Genomic DNA, 6,000 nt, shown 5'->3' with positions numbered 1-6,000 from the left:
GTTCAGCATTGAATCCAGAAGTTTCTTAGCACAATTTTTGTATAGTGTTTTTTTAAATTATTATTATTCTACTTTTTTTTCTCACCAAAGTGAGCGGAGGTACTTTAATCAAATTTTATGTGTTCCTACATGCCTAATACTTCTCTCCTTTATTAACGTACTAATAAATGCTCTAATCCTTGAAATGGATTGTGGACTCAAGCCGTCTTTGCTTTCACCTAATTTCTCCTTGGCAACCACAGAGACCAACTTACAAGACTCTGGATAAATTAGGATGCCAAAGAGTACAGTTAATAATTGCTTGTTATTGTATTAATATGTCTCTCTGTCATTCTTTCTTTCCCTCCTAAAACCACACTGTATGTTGGATCCAATGTTTCTGATTGAAAAGGGAATATACAGTGCAACTTACCAGGGTAAATATTTTTAAATCTTTGTATATTTAAAAATCACTTGCACATGGAATCTTAAAAAAAATTATACAAATGAACTTATCTCAAAATAAAAACAGACTCATAGACTTAATGAATTTATGGTTATGATGGAGAAAGGAGAGGGTCGGTGGGAGAGACTGGGAGTTTAGGATTGACATGTACACACTGCTACATTACAATAGATAACAACAAGGACCTATGATATAGCACAGGGAACTCTTGATCTGCATTCTGTAATAACTTTAATTGGTAAGGAGTTTGAAAAAGCATATAAAAAATAGTAAAATAGTTAATTTAAAATCTTTGTGTACTAAATGCCATGAGCAACATTATGTTGGCTGCCTTTTTTCCCCTGTGTATATGACATAGTATAGGACATTCTTTCATGTTCATTTGCATGGCTTAATTTTTTGTTGAAAATGAGACATTTTAGAAAATAAATTGTAACAACTCTGACCAAAGCAATAAAAAAATCTCAATGCCATAAGACATTAAATTAAGTCCTATTATTTTTATCTCCATCATAAGAAAAAAACTATGAGTATATGAGGGTAGAAGGAGTGGGTATTTAGGAATGGTATGATGAAGCTGGGCATCCCAGGTGGCACTATGGTAAAGAACCTGCCTGCAAATATGGGAGACATGAGATGTGGGTTCAATCCCTGGGTCAGGAAGATCCCCTGGAGGAGGGCATGGTAGCTTACTCCAGTATTCTTGCCTGGAAAATCTCATGGATCAACGAGCCTGACCAGCTACAGTCCATGGGGTCACAAAGAGTCGGATGTGACTGAAATGACCCAGCACACACACACAACCTTATAGTTCGGTAGCTAATTTAGAGTGAATAGGCTCTTACTTATAAAAGTTTATATTTTAGTTTGAAATCTAGCAGCACTGGATATTTTCTGTAAGAGTTCAGTTTCAAATAAAATCATTTATAATTTGATACAGGTTTGAAATTTTAAAGTTTATTTTTCTTTGGACACAGATCTATATTAAAATAAACTACATACATACTAGTTTTTGAATACTAAAATTGTAAATCTACATTGCCAACTGTATTTTATAGACTAAAAGATTTATTACTTTCTAGACACAAAATTTGTGTATCTGAGAAAACCTATATTTAATTCCAATATTAGTAAACTAATTCGGGCATAAAGTTTGAACCATACCTAGAGATATTTTCCTTGTAAAGGAAAATTCACGAACTTGGAACTGGACCTACAGAAAAATTCTTAAAAAAGTTATTAATAGAAAGTAACTGTACTTGCCACAAATATGTCTCTAAAAAAGGACATAAATTATGAAACATGCATTTTACTTGATATATGTAGTATTCAATTCTGATGTTGAAGTTATAATATTTGGGGGAATGCTTCAGAATGCTATTGTTTGAAAAGCATGTTTCTATCAAAGAAGTTCAGGAAGCCACTGCATTGGAATCAGGAATGCCTAAGAGACTGCCATTCTGAAAGTTGTTTGCTCTTCTGCCGCCTGAAGTTAATAGATTTCCCATATGCTCAAATATGTACCTTAAATTAGATTAATTAACATGTTAATATGTCAGGTGGATGAGAAATATTTGGTGAGGAAATATAGCAATCTTGAAAAGAAAAATATGTATAATGTTTATTAAGGTTTCATGATATTTCTCTTTTTAATATTTTATAATCACCTTCTTTATCTGGCATACTGTTAATTGTGTGAAAAATCTTTACAGAATATCTGAGAACTTCTGTTTTGCTACTTTATTCTTCTCAATGGTAATATTTTACTTGATCAGTTGTTTTACCTGGAAATATTTTTTAAAGAAAGCAAAGATCATATTAGTTCATTTTTAAAAAACACATTGTGAAAAAAAGGAAGTGCATAAAACCTTAGTCACTTAACCATCCCTTTACAGCCAGTGGTTCTAAATTTTATGAATTTTAAGGCATAATAATCTCCTAAAATTTCCTTGAGGCAGCCTTTATGTTGAATGCAATTGCGTTGTTATCTTGTTATTTCCTCCTTCTGTTAGAGAAAATGTCTGCTTTCCACTTAGGGTTTTAATTGGTTCTCATCATGAAATCTCCACTTCTAATATTATCCTGCTGAATGCTCCAGGTATATCCTCTAGAACACAATTTCTAGGAGATGTTGGTAATTTGAAACAGATTTAGAAACAGTGATAATCACACAATACCCCCATAGAATTATATAACCATTGAATAGGTTTATTTTTTGTATTTTAATAAAATATATGTATGACATACTTTGATTTTAATCCTTTTGTGTTTCTGAATAGTAATGTAAAGCACTTATGGTAGTGGCAAGATAAAGACATGAGATTTACTGGTTTAATTAATTCACTCTGTTAAGAATTTTTGTTGATGAGTGGTTTTTTTACATCACACATTGATTTCATTGACTAAGAAGCAGAATTATAGGAATCAAAATAAATATTATTAAATTAAAGATGCTATAATACCAAATTTCAAATATACATGCCGTACAAACATACACACACAGGTTAGTTTTCAATCTTTTTTAGAAGTAAGTTTCACAGTTTACCAACAACATAGTTTACCTTTAAAAGTTTTTGCATCCTTTACTTTCAATTATTTATGTCATCAAAATGCATACCAAAGGAAACTAAGTAATTATTGCATAGAAATGTGCTCTCTTTTAGTTGTTTCTTTCATTCCATTTCCTTCGGAAATGTTATTTCTGTCTGATTTTACCTCAGAACCTCTTTCTTTCTATCAGATTTTACCTCAGAACCACCTTTTCCTTCTTTCTGTCAATTTTTACCTCAGAACCTCCTTCTTTCTGTATGATTTTACTTCAGAACCTTCTTCTTTCTGTCAGATTTTAACTCAGAACTACCTTCCTTCTGTGAGATTTTACCTCAGAATCCCCATCTTTATATTCTCAAATGTAATTGTCAGACCTAATTTTCTCAACTATTCTTTGCCCTGTTGTTCAGTCACTCAGTCATGTATGACTTTTTGTGACTCCATGAACTACAGCACACCAGGCTTCCCCATCCTTCACTATTTCTCGGAGCTTGCTCAAACTCATGTCCATTAAGTCAGTGATGCCATCCAACCATCTCATCTTCTGTTGACCCCTTCTCTTCCTGCCTTCAATCTTTCCCAGCATCAAGCTTTTTTCCAATGAGCTGGCTCTTCACACCAGGTGGCCAAAGTATTGGAACATCAGCATTAGTCCTTCCAGTGAATATTCAGGGTTGATTTCCTTTAAGATTGACTGGTTTGATCTCCTTGCAGTCCAAGGGACCCTCAAGAGTCTTCTCCAGCACCACAGTTCGAAAGCATCAATTCCTTGGGGGCTCAGCCTTCTTTATGGTCTTTACATATACATTATGTATTTATTTTTGACTGCTCTGGGTCTTTATTGCTGCTGTTTTCTCTAGTTAGTCACTCAGCTAGTCCTGTTAGTCGCTCAGTTGTGTCCAACTCTTTGCAACCCCATGGACTGCGGATCGCCAGGCTCTTCTGTCCATGGGATTACCCAGGCAAGAATACTGGAGCACGTTGCCATTTCCTTCTCCAGGGGATCATCCCGACCCAGCATCAGGGTCTTTTCCAATGAGTCGGCTCTTCGCATCAGGTGAACAAAATATTGGAGCTTCAGCTTCAGCATCAGTCCTTCCAATGAATATTTAGGGTTGACTTCCTCTAGGATTGACTGGTTTGACCTTGCTGTCCAAAGGACTCTCAAGAATCTTTTCCATCACCACAGTTTGAAGGCATCAGTTCTTTGGTGCTCAGTCTTTTTTTTTTTTGTCCAGCTTACATCCGCATATAACTACTGGAAAAACCATAGTTTTGACTAGATGGACTTTGTCAGCAATGTAATGTCTCTGCATTTTAATATGCTGTCTAGGATGGTCATAGCTTTTCTTCCAAGGAGTAAGCCTCTTTCAATATCATGGCTGCAGTCATCATCCACAGTGATTTTGGAGCACAAGAAAATAAAGTCTGCCACTATTTCCACTGTTTCCACATCTATTTGCCATACCATGGCATGGGACTAGACATCATGATCTTAGTTTTTTGAATGTTGAGTTTTAAACCAGCTTTTCATTCTCCTCTTTCACCTCCATCAAGAAGCTCTTTAATTTCTCTTTGCTTTTTGCCTTTATGGTGGTGTCATTTGTATATCTGAGGTTATTGATATTTCTCCCAGCAATCTCGATGCCAGCTTGTGCTTCATCCAGCCTGGCATTTTGCATGATGTACTCTGAATAGAAGTTAATTAAGCAGGGTGACAACATATAGACTTGACACACTCCTTTCCTAATTTGGAATAGTACATTGTTCCATGTCTGGTTCTAACTGCTGCTTGCGAACCTGCATACAGGCTTCTCAGGAGGCAGGTCAGGTGGTGTGGTATTCCCATCTCTTTAAGAATTTTCCACAGTTTGTTGTGATCTACACAGTCTAAGTCTTTAGCATAGTCAATGATTTTGCTAAGTTCCTTTTTATTTCTTTCTGTTATTATTTGACAATTAACTTATTGATATGTCAATATTTTTCAAAGTTTTACAGAAACTTAGTGAGATATCCATACATTAAGTACTATATATCCTAGTGAATATTTTCCATGTAGCTAGCTCCTTTTTTTCTAAAACACTAAAGCATGATTCTCTTTCATGTGCAAGAGAACAAAATTATTGTAGAGATTATTATGAGCTCTCAATTTTTTCACTAAGCTGTTGGATTATGTCTTCTTCATCTCTCCCTTATAAAAGATATTGAAAGATATGGATTGAGCTAAGATACATATTTATCTTTTCTCCCTCCTGAAACACCCCCCAACACCCACAAAATTAGGGTAGAAATCTATTAGCCATCAAGAAACATGTATTTGTAGAATGCAACATAAATTTTAAGAAATTTTGTGAAATTATAAAGATGACTTATGAATTGCAATTGACTCTTGTGGCCAAAGGGAGTTCTAGCCTAAGTTAGGGCTGTTTCTAGAAATTGGCATTGAACTAGAAATAAGCAATCAGGTTAAATTCTATAGACAGCACAATGGGCTTTTAGCTTTCCTTATCTACCCATATTGACCTACCCACACCCCCACAGGCAGTAAGCCCAATTTTTATTCTCTGAGATTTTGGGACAGGGTATGACTGAAGGCAGAGGTGAGGCATGGAGCCGACACCAGGGGATTAAATGAAAGCTTGAATCCTGACTAATCAAAATATCCAGTCAGTCTGCTTTCTCCATGCCTTGTTCCCAGGACAGTATCCAGGCATATATTCCATTCAGCCAAAAAAAGAGAACACTTCTCTCTAAAGGAGTGGAGTTCACGAGAGACAATGTCTAGGCAGACTGACATTGGAGTTTCTCAGTGTAGAAATAACCACCAAACATTGTACAGGGCAGGGCATGGGTCAACAACTCCACTTTACAAAGAAGTTCAATAAGCTTCACTTAATTATAGAAAAGAGACCAAATCTTGAGATATTCAAGGAAAGCCTTCAAAACAAAGAGACCAAAACAAATGAGGGTGTACAGAGGGGGGATAAACAGAGACAGAGAAAGGA

The sequence above is a fragment of the Odocoileus virginianus genome, chromosome 21 (genome assembly GCF_023699985.2).
Source record: "Odocoileus virginianus isolate 20LAN1187 ecotype Illinois chromosome 21, Ovbor_1.2, whole genome shotgun sequence".
NCBI classification, from domain to species: domain Eukaryota; kingdom Metazoa; phylum Chordata; class Mammalia; order Artiodactyla; family Cervidae; genus Odocoileus; species Odocoileus virginianus.
Note: the sequence above shows the minus strand (reverse complement) of the source record.